We start from the raw sequence: 13,754 nt of genomic DNA on the forward strand, positions 1-13,754 counted from the left end.
CTCCCTTGAAACGGCCTTACGGTTCAATTTCTCATCTCACCCATCCTGCTTCCCTCACTTCCTGCCCACACATCTCTGGGTCAGCTGCTGTTTCCGGTGCCCTTGGCCTCCACACATGCCATCACTTCCTCATCCAACGTCTTTGCCTGTGTGAGGACGCACAGGGAAGTGGAAACCCGCCCAGCCTAGTCCCTCACCAAACCCTTCAGAAGAAGCCTGGAGGTGACCCCACATCACCGGCTCCCCATGTTATTGGTGGAAGTGGAGCTCTTGCAATGACATGAGGAAAAGAATTTCCCAAGACTCGAACCAGGGGATAAGTGATATCTATTCGAATGAAAACAAATTCCTGGGTTTCCATTTGTCCCATTTCCCTCCATCCTGTCATGTAAAAAGTCTGGCCGTGTCTTCAGCAGGGCCAGAGTAAAGGCCACTGCCCATAGTTTCCGCTCCGCATTAAAGCCCAGTCCAGTTTTCTAGACAAGGCAGTTGAGGAGGAGGGAGCGATGGGCGCGGGGGGATTGGCCTGGCGTGCACTCCGCACCTCGGGAACGTCACTGCGCGTGGATCGGCTGTTTTTGGAAGACTTGCCTAGAAGAAAAGATGTTTGGTTTTCACAAGCCAAAGATGTACCGAAGCATAGAAGGCTGCTGTATTTGCAGAGCTAAGTCCTCCAGTTCTCGATTCACGGACAGTAAACGTTATGAGAAGGATTTCCAGAGCTGTTTTGGGTTGCATGAGACACGTTCAGGAGACATCTGTAATGCCTGTGTCCTGCTTGTGAAAAGATGGAAGAAATTGCCAGCAGGATCCAAAAAAAAAAAAAAAAAAAAAACTGGAATCACGTGGTAGATGCAAGGGCAGGACCCAGTCTGAAGACTACACTGAAACCAAAGAAAGTGAAAACTCTATCTGGAAACAGAATAAAAAGCAACCAGATCAGCAAACTACAGAAGGAATTTAAACGTCATAATTTGGATGCTCACAGTACCACCTCAAGTGCCTCCCCAGCTCAGTCTCCTTGTTACAGTAACCAGTCAGATGATGGCTCAGAGACAGAGGTGGCTTCGGGCTCCAGTGTTTTCCTTTTTAGATCTCATATACTGGAAACGCCAGTTTTTTCCTTTTTAGATCTCACATACTGGAAAAGACAGAAAGTATGTTGTGGGATTATCTATAAAGACCGCTTTGGGGAAGTCCTCATTGACACGCACCTCTTCAAGCCTTGCTGCAGCAACAAGAAGGCGGCTGCCGAGAGGCCGGAGGAGGCCGGGCCAGAGCCTCTGCCCATCTCCACCCAGGAGTGGTGACTGAGGTGTATGTAGAAGGGGAACAGGAAACGATTGAAATTTTAGAAAAAACAAAAAGCCCAAAACACAGCAACAAAACGACCTTCCTGTTTTTCACTTGGATACCTGCTATCCTGCCAAAAGACAATTTCTAGAATAGTTCCGAATGGGTTATTTTTCCCTCCACTTCCACAAGTTCCACCAACTCTGAAGCCAGTGTCCAGCTTACTAAAAGGAAAACCAGACGTGTACATAATATTTAAGATGCTGAGTATTTCATAGGAAAGCTGAATGCTGCTGTAAAGTGCTCTTTAAGTCTTTTTCTTTTAAATCCCCTTCTCATGAATGAAACTAGGGGGACTTCAGGGGACAGAGATGGGATTTGTTGTATGATAAACATACGTAGTTTTAGTCTTTGTATTGAGAAGCAGTGGTTGGGGCATTTTTAAAGATGGCTGACTACACTTGTTTTTCTTCATGATAATAAATTTGTCATAAACCATAACCTGGACTTGCCCCTCGAGGTAGTTGTTAATAATTTTAAAATATTAAGGTCTTGCTAAGGTTCAAACCTGTACTACTGAATATTAAGCAGGACAGAATAAGCTCTCTGGTGCAAATACCTTGAAGGAGTCATTTCTAAATACACAAAGAGGTAACTGGACTGTATATGCTGTATCCTGTGTCACCTCCTTCATATTGCTATTTGATGAAGGTTTTAACTTATATGAAACTTCTAAAGCAGAATCAAAGCTCCTCTTGGGGAAATGTCAAGTCTTCAGGATAAGCAATCTTATATAAATAGTACCAAACTTTATTTTACCACACGGTAGAGAACACACTCTATGAAACATGTTCAGTTATCTGAAAAAAACGTGCAAGCTTTCAGGATAGCGTAAAAATAACAAAGGTTGGCGCTTCTGGGGGCACATTTCTCAGAGGGCTCCCCGAGTGTAAATAATTGACTTTTGCTCGTGTTGCATTACTGATAACTTCATTGAAAATCTACCCAATTCAGCCGAAACCGGTTTGGCTCAGTGGATAAGAGTGTCGGTCTGCAGACTGAAAGGTCCCAGGTTTGATTCCAGTCAAGGGCATGTACCTTGGTTGTGGGCACATCCCTGGTGGGGGGTGTGCAGGAGGCAGCTGGTTGATGTTTCTCTCTCATCGATGTTTCTAGCTCTCTATCCCTCTCCCTTCCTCTCTGTAAAAAATCAATAAAATAATATATTTTATTGATTTTTTACAGAGAGGAAGGGAGAGGGACAGAGAGTTAGAAACATGGATGAGAAACATCGATCAGCTGCCTCCTGCACACCCCCCACTGGGGATATGCCCGCAACCAAGGTGCATGCCCTTGACCGGAATCGAACCTGGGACCCTTGAGTCTGCAGGCCGACACTCTATCCACTGAGCCAAACCGGCTAGGGCGGTTCTAAAATTTTTATGAAAAGCCTGTTACTTGAACCCAAACCCAAGTAGTCTCATAGCCTCTTTGCTATCAGTTCAGGAAGAATGTTACCAGTTCACACTTTCCAGAACGAGGGAGGACCATTTGCCGACCTTATAATAAAATGACTCAGTGCTTATTTTTAAAGCCGGATTTTAAAAATTGGGTAGTATGAATATCAATGAGTGAGCTACTTTTTATGAGCACCCTGTAGTTTTATAGTTCTTATTCTAAACTTAAAGTTTGATATTCCTTTGGAAGAAACTACAAGCCACCATCTGTACAGACAACACAGTGGTTTGGGGCAGCTCTCCCACAGCCTCGAAGGTGTACTGCTAGAGTCTCAGCCATTCTCCTCTTCCTCCCGAGTTACTTTGAAATGGTCTTTTTTTCCTTTTATTTTGTACATTTTGGCTACAGTGTCGGTGGTAGAATATACTATAATATGGATCATCTCTTCTTCTGTATTTATTTATTTATTACTAGACCACAGTCAACCACAGTCTTCTTTTCCCCTTCCACCTCTTTTTGCCTGTATGTAGTCATGCACTTTGTATTAATATATTAGAAATCTACAAATCTGTTTTGTACTTTTTATACTGTTGGATACTTATACTCAAAACTTTTACTAGGTTGTTGAATAAATTTAGTCTTATTAGAAAATAAAAAATAAATAAAAATAAAGTCCAGTCCGGCATCCTGTGTTTTGCATCTTCACGGCCGTGGGCCCTGTGGCTGCTAGGGCCACATGGCTGTGGAGAGAGAATGTGTGATTGCAAGGGCAGAGTGTGGCTCTTGGAGCAAGGGAGAGGAAGGAGCCGGAAGAGTCTGTCTCTGGATTTTACCAGGAGCTCCTTCTAACTAACCAATTAACTTTCCAAGATTTTGCACGCTTCTGATGGGGTCCACCCCCTACCCGTGGTCAGCAAACTGCGGCTTGCGAGCCACATGCGGCTCTTTGGCCCCTTGAGTGTGGCTCTTCCACAAAATACCACGGCCTGGGCGAGTCTATTTTGAAGAAGTGGCGTTAGAAGAAGTTCAAGTTTAAAAAATTTGACTCTCAAAAGAAATTTCAATCGTTGTACTATTGATATTTGGCTCTGTTGACTAATGAGTTTGCCGACCACTGCCCTAGCCAATCCCTTGTTCCCCAGGATAGACTGACAGGAAAGCACCTCCCCTGTGCCACCCGGACTTCAACTGCGCATGTGCCTAGCTCCCCCTTCTCACCCCAACAATCCAGTACTGATGGGGGAGGGGTGTTAATCCCCTTGGAGGACAATGCTGCATCCCTGGGTGTGAAGCTGTCGCTTCCTGGTGAAACAAACTGGCTTATGCTCCCCAGCTGAATATGCTCAGCAATGCCTGACTCTCCCTTTGCTCTCTTCCTTTTACTAATATTGGTAACTAGCTAACGACAAACACTGGTGTCTCACTTTGTTTCTACTGTTCCAGCTGCTTCCGGCCAACTGGTCCCCCACGTCCCGTCAGGGCTCCTGCCTGGCCTCCTCTGTGATCACTGGCTTTTGCCCCAGCCTCTCTCTGCAAGGACATTCAGGTGCCCCAAGAATTGCTGATTACTCTGGTCAGCTGTCATCCACATCCCTTCTGGGGCAGGTGCCTGGCCAGCCCAAGAGATCCTGACTTAGAGGCCAGGACCCTCCCGGGTTCAGTCGCGGTCCCTAGGATGGAGGATTTGTGGTAGGAGCTCTGCAGAGGCGCCCTGATGAGAGGTCTAGCATGGCCTGCACTCAGATCCCCAGGAGAGGGCAGTCATGCGTGGCATATGGGTACAGAATGTCTATCCCTCCTGCTGCCAGGGCTGCTGACTGCAAATTATAAAGAAACAAACTGCGGTCCCGGATTAGCATTTGTAGCCAGTTTTACTATGAGTATGCAGATCTGTTTTTGTCATGATTACATTCCTATTTGTCAATTTTTAAAGGTGTTTGAAACATTTGTGAGACAGAAGCATTAGAATTAGGAAGCATGTAATTGATTGTATTTAATGGTTAAATGTTCAGGGAAATCTACTTTATTAAAATTATTAATTTTCAATTTATTTATTATAGAAATAGTATGTGCATATTTAGAGAAATGTTAACTGTTTCAGTTTTTCTATATTGCACATTAGACAAGGTGTGGAATTGGCTGTTTCTCTGGGCAGAGCTCCTGGACACCAAAGAACTGCCGTGGCGCCCTGGCCGGTTTGGCTCAGTGGATAGAGCGTCGGCCTGCGGACTCAAGGGTCCCAGGTTCGATTCCGGTCAAGGGCATGTACCTTGGTTGCAGGCACATCCCCAGTAGGAGGTGTGCAGGAGGCAGCTGATCGATGTTTCTCTCTCATCGATGTTTCTAACTCTCTATTCCTCTCCCTTCCTCTCTGTAACAAATCAATAAAATATATTTAAAAAAAAAAAAAAAGAACTGCCGTGGGGAGCTCCATGGGGTGCTGGGAGTCCATGGCGGGAGCAGAACCTGTATTGTCTGTGCACCAGCGGGTGGGAGGGTGTCTGTCCTGTGTTCTGCCCACAGCCCAGCTGGGGCCAGTGGGAGGCGCTGTCCCCGTGCACTGGGATAAGGGGTTCACTGCCCGTGGCCTCTCAGCCCTCACCCATGCAGGACTGAAGTTTGCCCCCAGGAGCCAGATCAGGGCAGCAAAAGCCTCTGCCTGGCAGAAGCTTCAAAGGCTCTGCTTCAAAGGGCAAGCTGCATTGCCCACTCAGGAGCCGGCTGTGTCTCAAGGCCCTGTTTCCCAGCCCCTCCTGTCGAGGGGGTACTGGCCTCCCCGCTCTGTGCATGAACAGTGCTGGGACAAGAGCCTGGCAGCAGAATTGGCCTTTCCCCCCTGAGCCAGCCTAGCACCGTCAGGACCAGCACAGGGAAGGCCACCTGGGTCCACACGGAGCAGCTCCTCCAGATGCTTATCTGAATTTGCATTCCTCCCCAGGCCTCCGCCCATGCTGGCTCCTGGCTTCCCCAGCTCCGCAAACCGAACAATTTTCTCTAGTTTGATGTGGCCTGAGTTTCACGCCACAGCCATAACCCTTACTGAGGGCGTGAGCGTGAGGGCACAGGAAGACTCTGGTCAGTGAGCCAGCTGTGGATGTTTCCAACGCTCCTAAGGTGGTGCTATTTTTATCACATTATTTAAAATGTTTAATTAGTTCACTCACATGTAACAAATTTACAACTCAAAAGTGCATAAAGGGACATTTTCCTTCTACCTGTGTCCCCAGACACCAACACCCCGTTCCTAGAGGCAAATACTGTTACTAGTTTTTCATGTTATTTTCCCATTGAGATTTTTATGGCAGACACTGCTTGGTTGAACCCTCAAATTCATTGTTTTCTTTTTTAAGTGATGGAATCACCAAAGGTTAGCTAATACAGAACCATCCATGAGAAAGACTACATTTCCCAGCCATCCTTGCAATCAAGTGCAGCCCTGAGTTCTGCTCAAAGAGATGTAAGCAAAGTTGATGTGTGGAAACAGTACACTTAGCATTTGATAAAATTCAACATCTTTTAATGATAAAAACTCTCATCAAATTAGATGCAGAGGTGTTTGAATAGAAATCTAGATATTAATAAAGAAAGGGAGCAAAGGGAAGCAGACATCATTAAGCATAATAAAATAGGAAGCTGAATCGGACAATCAGCCTGCTTGCTTCACTCGGAAGTTACAGCTTCATATACTCCCCAGGGCATCCTCTGCCCTCAGGACTTAATGCCCTAAGCGGGCAGTAGGGATCATTACCAGGGAAGAATGAAAACAGGAGAATTCCTCTGCTGGCACGTGCCCAATGGAAGCCAAGATGGCACAGGGGAGGTGCTTCCACTGTGAGGCCTGTACCAAAGGAGCCAAGATGGGGGCCAGAAAGGCCCGCTCATCTACCCTGGGAAAGGGTCAGGTTGGATAAGGGACACAGAACCCTGGAAGATCTAGGAAATGGATTGGTTAAGGGAGGACCCAGTGCTAGCCTGCTAAGGACTGAGAAGTTGATTGGTTAGTTTGAAGAGATGCCTAGCCCGTCCCAAGCCTGAGACAATATAACAAACGAGCTCTCTCTTATTCGCTTGCTCAGTAGCGTGCATTTCCTCTCCGTAGCAGCCATGTGGCCCTAGCAGCTGCTCTGGGCACAACGCTGGCCGGAGCAAAGCTGGGAACATGGACTAAGCTGGATGGATGAGAACAGGGATATGGACTGAACCAATGGCACAAAATGTCTGGACGCTGGCCCTATTTCCTGGCCTGATGAAGACAAAGTTGGACTGTTGTCATGGAAGGATGGGTGGAGATGGGACACCAGAGCTGACCCCGGACAGTCCTTTGTGTTGCTCCAGCTTCTTCAATAAACCTCACCACTAAGCCTTTTCCTCCCTGGAATGCTTTTCTCACGACCCCTTGAAAGGACATCATTTCCACTGGCAACATCAGTACTGTCTTCAACATAATAAAGACTGTACATAACAAGCCCACAGCTAATATACTGAATGGTATAAAGTTAAAAGTACTTCCTCTAAGACTAGGAACAAGACAGGATGCCCACTCTCTCCATTTCTGTTCAGCATAGTACTGCAAGTCCTACTTGGAGCAATTAGACAAGAAAAAGAAATGAAAGGAATCCAAATCAGAAAGGAAGAGATGAAATTATCTCTGTTTTCAGATGATATGATATAGAAAACCCTAAAAACACCACAAAAAAACCTGCTAAAACTAATAAATGAATTAGGTTAAGTTATAGGATACAAAATAAAGATAGAGAAATCAGTTGCATTTTTATCTACTAGCAACAAACTATCTGAGAGAGATATAACGAAAGCAATCCTGTGAACCAACTAAGCTGATAGACCTCTCCACCCAACAACAGTGAATAAACCTTCTCAAGTGCTCATGAACGTTCTTCAGTATAGATAATATGTTAGGCAATCAAATATGTCCTAAACAGCCGAAACCGGTTTGGCTCAGTGGATAGAGCGTCAGCCTGCGGACTCAAGGTCCCGGGTTCGATTCCGGTCAAGGCATGTACCTTGGTTGCGGGCACATCCCCAGTAGAGGGTGTGCAAGAGGCAGCCGATCGATGTTTCTCTCTCATCGATGTTTCTGGCTCTCTATCCCTCTCTCTTCCTCTCTGTAAAAAATCAATAAAATATATTAAAAGAAAAAAAAAATATGTCCTAAACATTGAAAAGCAATGAAATCATACAACGTATGTTCTCTGACCACAATGGAGAGAAATTAGAAATCACTAACAGAAGGAGATTTGAGGAATTCACAATTATGTAGATATTAAACAACATATCCCTAAATAAACTAAAGGTCAAAGAAAAAAATCACATGGGAAATTAGAAAATATTTTGAGATGAATAAAAATGAAAACATAGCATACCAAAACTTATATAACCAGCAATGCTTAGTGGAAATTTATAGCTGTAAATACCTACATTTAAAAAGATTTCAGGGTGGTGGGGAGATATGTGGGGAAAAAGGAGAAACAATTGTAATCCGAACAATAAAGATTCATTAAAAAAAAAAAAAAAAAAGATTTCAAATCAGTAACCTAACCCTGCACCTTAAGATACTAGAGAAAGAAGAGCAAACTAAACCCAACACAAACAGAAGGAAGGAAATAATAAAAATTAATGCCAAAATAAACGAAACAGAAAGTAGAAAAAATATATAGAGGAAATCAACAAAATCAAAAGTTGATTCTTTGAAAATATCAACAAAATTAACAAATCTTTAGCTGGACTGGAAAAAAATACTCAACTTATTAAAATCATAAATAAAAGAGGGGCCATTATTAATCAACTTTTCAGAAATAAAAAGGATTATAACAGAGGGGAAAAAAAGAAAGCAGTTCCATTTACAGTAGCATCAAAAACAATAAAATATTTAAGAATAAATTTGGCCAAAACCGGTTTGGCTCTGTGGATAGAGCATCGGTCTGCGGACTGAAAGGTCCCAGGTTCGATTCCGGTCAAGGGCATGTACATTGGTTGCGGGCACATCCCCGGTAGGTGGCGTGCGGGAGGCAGCTGGTCGATGTTTCTCTCTCATTGATGTTTCTAGCTTTCTATCCCTCTCCCTTCCTCTCTGTAAAAAATCAATAAAATATATATTTTTTAAAAAATTACTCATTTAAAAAAAAAAAAAGAATAAATTTGACCAAGGAAGTGAAAAACCTATACACATGTTCTTGGATTGCAAGAATTAATATAGTAAACATGTCCATACTATCCAAAGCAATCTACAGGTTCAATGCCATCCTTATAAAAACTCCAATGGCATCTTTCACAGGTATTTAAAAAACTCATAACATTATATGGAGCCACAAAAAACCCTGAACAGCCAAAGCTATCCTAAGAAAGAAGTACAAAGCTATAGGCATCCCATTTCCTGATTTCAAGCTACATTACAAAGCTATAGGAATCAGAATAGTATGCTACTGACATAAAGACAGGCACAGCCGAAACCGGTGTGGCTCAGTGGATAGAGCGTCGGCCTGCGGACTCAAGGGTCCCGGGTTTGATTCCAGTCAAGGGCATGTACCTTGGTTGCGGGGCACATCCCCAGTGGGGGGGTGTGCAAGAGGCAGCTGATCGATGTTTTCTCTCTCATCGATGTTTCTAGCTCTCTCTCCCTCTCTCTTCCTCTCTGTAGAAAATCATTAAAATATATTAAAAAAAATAAAAAATAAAAACAGGCACATAGAGTAATAGAATAGAGAGCAGATGACATGATTGTCTATGTAGGATTTTTATAGATACTCTTTATCACGTTGAGGAAGTTCCCCTCTACTCCTGTTTACTGAGGGTTTTTTATGATCAACTACAGACCCAGAGCACGAAATTCATGCATGGGTAGGGTCCCTAGGTCTGGCCGGCGATCAGGGCCAATCGAGGCCTTCCAGCTGCCGGCTGGGGCCTTCCTTCCAGCTGCCAGCCAGGGCCTCCCTTCCCCTGGCTGCTGGCCACCAGCCGGGGCCTCCCTTCATTCTGTGCCACCCCCTGGTGGTCAGTGCACGTCATAGTGAGCGGTCGAACTCCCAATCAGTTGAACTCCTGAGGGGACAATTTGCATATTAGCCTTTTCTTATATAGAATGGGGTTTGGATTTTGTTAAATGCTTTTCTGCATCTGTAGATATGGTTATGTGACTTTTATTCTTTAGCCCTTGATGGGATTGATTACATGAATTGATTTTTGAATGTTAAACCAGCCTTACATACATGGGATAAATCCCACTTAGTTGGGGTATATAATTCTTTTTATATATTGTTGGATTTGATTTGCTATTTTGTTAAGGTTTTTGCATTTTTGTATCTACTAGTATGTTAATGAGAGATATTGGTCTGTAGTTTTCTTGTAATGTCTTTGTCTGGTTATGATATTAGGGTAATGCTGGCCTTTGCTTCTATCTTCTGAAAGAGATTATAGAGAATTGGTATACTCTGGTCCTTAAATGTTTGGAAGAATTCACCAGTGAACCCATCTGGGCCTGCATGTACTTTCTGTTTTGGAAGATTATTCATTATTGATTCAGTTACTCTAACAGATACAGACCTATTAAAAGTGTCTATTTATTGTTAGGTGAGTTTTGGCAGATTATGTCTTTTGTGGAAATGATCCATTTCACCTAGGTTATCAAATTTGTGGGTATAGAGTTATTCTTAGTATTTCCTTCTTATCTTTTTAATGTCCATGGGATCTATAGCAATGTCACCTCTTTTATTTCTGCTCTCTCTCAGCCTGGCTAAATAAATTTTTTCAAAGAATCAACTTTTGGTTTAGCTGATTTTCTCTATTGATTTCCTGTTTTAATTTTACTTGATTTCTGGTCTAATTTTTAATTCTTATTATTATTATAGATGTAATTTGCTCTTCTTTTTCTAGTTTCTAAGGTAGTTTTAGATCTTTATTCTTTTCTAATATATGCAGTCAATGCTATAAATTGCCCTCTAAACATTACTTTCACTGCATCCCACAAATTTTTTTTTAATATATTTTATTGATTTTTTACAGAGAGGAAGGGAGAGGGATAGAGAGCTAGAAACATCGATGAGAGAGAAACATTGACCAGCTGCCTCCTGCACACCCCCTACTGGGGATGTGCCCGCAACCAATGTACATGCCCTTGACCGGAATCGAACCTGGGACCCTTCAGTCCGCAGACCGACGCTCTATCCACTGAGCCAAACCAGTTTCGGCTGCATCCCACAAATTTTGATGTTCTATTTTTACTTTCTTCTAGTTAAAAGTATTTTAAAATCTCTCTTGTGATTTCTTCTTTTATCCATGTGTTATTTAGAAGTATACCATTTAATCTCTAAGTATTTTGAAATTTCTAGCCATTTTGGGATTATTGACTTCTAGTTTTATGTGAGCTTGAGCAAAATACATATTCTACTGCTATTGGATGAAGTAGTCTATAAATGTCCATTATATCCAGTTGTTTGATAATTGTTATTGAGTGCAATTGTGTCCTTACTGATTATATGCCAGCTGGATCTGTCTATTATTGATAGACAGGTGTTGAAGTATCTAGCTAGTCTATATATATATATAAAAGCCTAAGCGACTGGCCGACTATTCAACCGGCCGACCAGTAGCTATGATGCGCACTGACCAACAGGGGTCAGACACTCAACGCAGGAGCTGCCGAGCTGCGGTCACTTGACAGCTGCAGTTCTTGGGTGATTCACCCGGTACCAGAGGGGAGGAAGCCCAATTCTGGGTGTGTCATCTGAGAACCACCCTCTTGCAATCCAGGACCCCTCAGGGATGTTGGAGAGCTGGTTTCAGCCCAATCCCTGCAGGTCAGGCCAAGGGACCCCACCTGTGCACAAATCTGTGCACCAGGCCTCTAGTCCAAATATAATAGTGGACTCATCTGTTTCTCCTTGCTGTCTGAGTGCTTGTCTCATGTATTTTGATGCTTTGCTGTTAGGCACATGTGACACAATAGATTGTTTTATCTTCTTGGAGAATTCTTATATCATTATGTAATGCCCGCCTTTATTCCTGATAACTTTCCTTGCTCTGAAGTCTGCTCTGTCTGAAATTAATAGAGCTTTTCTGTTGCCTTTGGATTGGTGTTACCATGATATATCTTTCTCCATTCATGAACTTTTAATATTCATGAATCTTTACATTTAAAGTGAGTTTCTTGTAGATAACATATAGTTGGGTATTGGTTTTGATCACCTGTGACTTTTACTAGTTTATCTCTGTCTTTTACTAGTGTATTTTGACCATTGACATTTAAAATGATTATTGATATAGTTGGATTATTACCTACCATATTTGTCGTTGCCTTTTTTTGGTTCCGACTTTTGTTTTCCACTTTTTTTCTGTTTTTGTGATTTTAACTAAACATTTTATGTGATTCCATTTTCTCTCCTTTCTTCGTGTATCAGCTCAGCTATCTTTTTTTTTGGAGGGGGGTATTGTTTGTTTGCTTGCTTGCTTGTACTTATTTTCTTTATTGTGGTTTCCCTAGAGTTTGCAGTATACATTTCCAACTAATCCAAGTCTACTTTCAAATAACACTATATTATTTCATGGGCAGTGTGAGTACCTTATAATCTATACTAACAAAAGGGTAATATGATAATTAGACTGGGAGACCTTCCAGACATCCTTCTGGACAAAGCCATGGTGGCAGGGCCTAGGCAGAGGCGGTTAGGGGCAATTAGGCCAGGAGGGGAGGGCAGTTGGGGGCAAGCAGCCTGGCAGTGGGGGGCAGTTGGGGGCGATCAGGCTGGCGGGGGGGAGCAGTTGGGGTGAGCAGGCCAGTGGAGGGGCAGTTGGGGGCGAGCAGGCCAGTGTGGGGGGACAGTTGGGGGCAATCAGGCCAGCAGGGGGGGAAGTTGGGGGCAATCAGGCTGGCAAGGGGGGGCAGTTGGGGCAAGAAGGCCAGCAGGCAGAGTGGTTAGGGGCGATCAGGCAGGCAGGCAGGTGAGCAGTTAGGAGCCAGTGGTCCCGGATTGGAAGAGGGATGTCCGACTGCCAGTTTAGGCCCAATCCCACAGGGATCGGCAGTCGGACATCCCCCAAGGGGTCCCAGATTGGAGAGGGTGCAGGCCGGGCTGAGGGACAGCCTCCCTCCACCCCTCCTCCATTTCCCACCCCCCCCCCCCCGTTCATGAATTTCATGCACTGGGCCACTAATAATAAAATAATTCTAATTCCTCCCTCCCATCTATTGTCTCATTGCTATTTACTTATACCTAAACATACATAAGCATAGATATGTGTGTATATATCTGTGTTTGTGTGTGTACACACACACACACACACACACACACACACACACACACACACACCAACAATGGAATGTATTGCTGCTATTCTTATTTTGATAAATTTGACGAACTTAGATTAAGAATAAAAAATTTAAATTTTCTATTTTGCCTTCTCTTATTCCTTTTTTGATGCTGTTCCTTTATTTATGTAGATCTGAGTTTCTGACTTATATTGTTTTCCTTCTCTCTAAAAAACTTAACACTTCTTGCCAAGAAAATATACTGGCAACGAAGTTACTCAATTTATGTTTGTCAGAGAAATTCTTTATTTTTCCTTCATTTTTTTAAGGATAATTTCACAGGATATAGAATTCTGAGTTGGTGAGTGTTTTTTTTTCTGCAATGCTTTAAAAATTATACCCTACTCTCATCTTGTTTGCATGACTTCTATAGGCAAAATGTTTTTCCTCTGATTTTTCATTTTTTCTGCAATCTACACTAATAAAAGAGTAAGATGCAAATTAACCGTACTTTGTGATGCCCACCAACCAATCAGGAGTGAGTATACAAATCAACCCAACAAAGATGCATACGCAGGTGCCGAGTGGCCGGGGGCAGGGCGCGGGATGCTTGCGATGCAGGCATTCCGCACCGCACCAGCTGCTCCAGGCCTCTGGGCAGTGTGGGAAGGCAGAAAGGCAGTTCTGGCCAGAGTGAAGGCGGTGCTGGCAGCCAGGGGAAGGAAGGCCCATTCTTACACGAATC

At 43.4% G+C, this 13,754-nt stretch overlaps 1 pseudogene; it reads left to right on the forward strand.

Annotated features, from left to right (window-relative positions):
* The first annotated feature begins 581 nt into the window (after nt 1-581).
* LOC129152053 (SIN3-HDAC complex-associated factor-like) lies at nt 582-1,358 on the forward strand (annotated as a pseudogene).
* Nucleotides 1,359-13,754: the final 12,396 nt, after the last annotated feature.

The sequence above is a fragment of the Eptesicus fuscus genome, chromosome 17, assembly GCF_027574615.1.
Source record: "Eptesicus fuscus isolate TK198812 chromosome 17, DD_ASM_mEF_20220401, whole genome shotgun sequence".
NCBI classification, from domain to species: domain Eukaryota; kingdom Metazoa; phylum Chordata; class Mammalia; order Chiroptera; family Vespertilionidae; genus Eptesicus; species Eptesicus fuscus.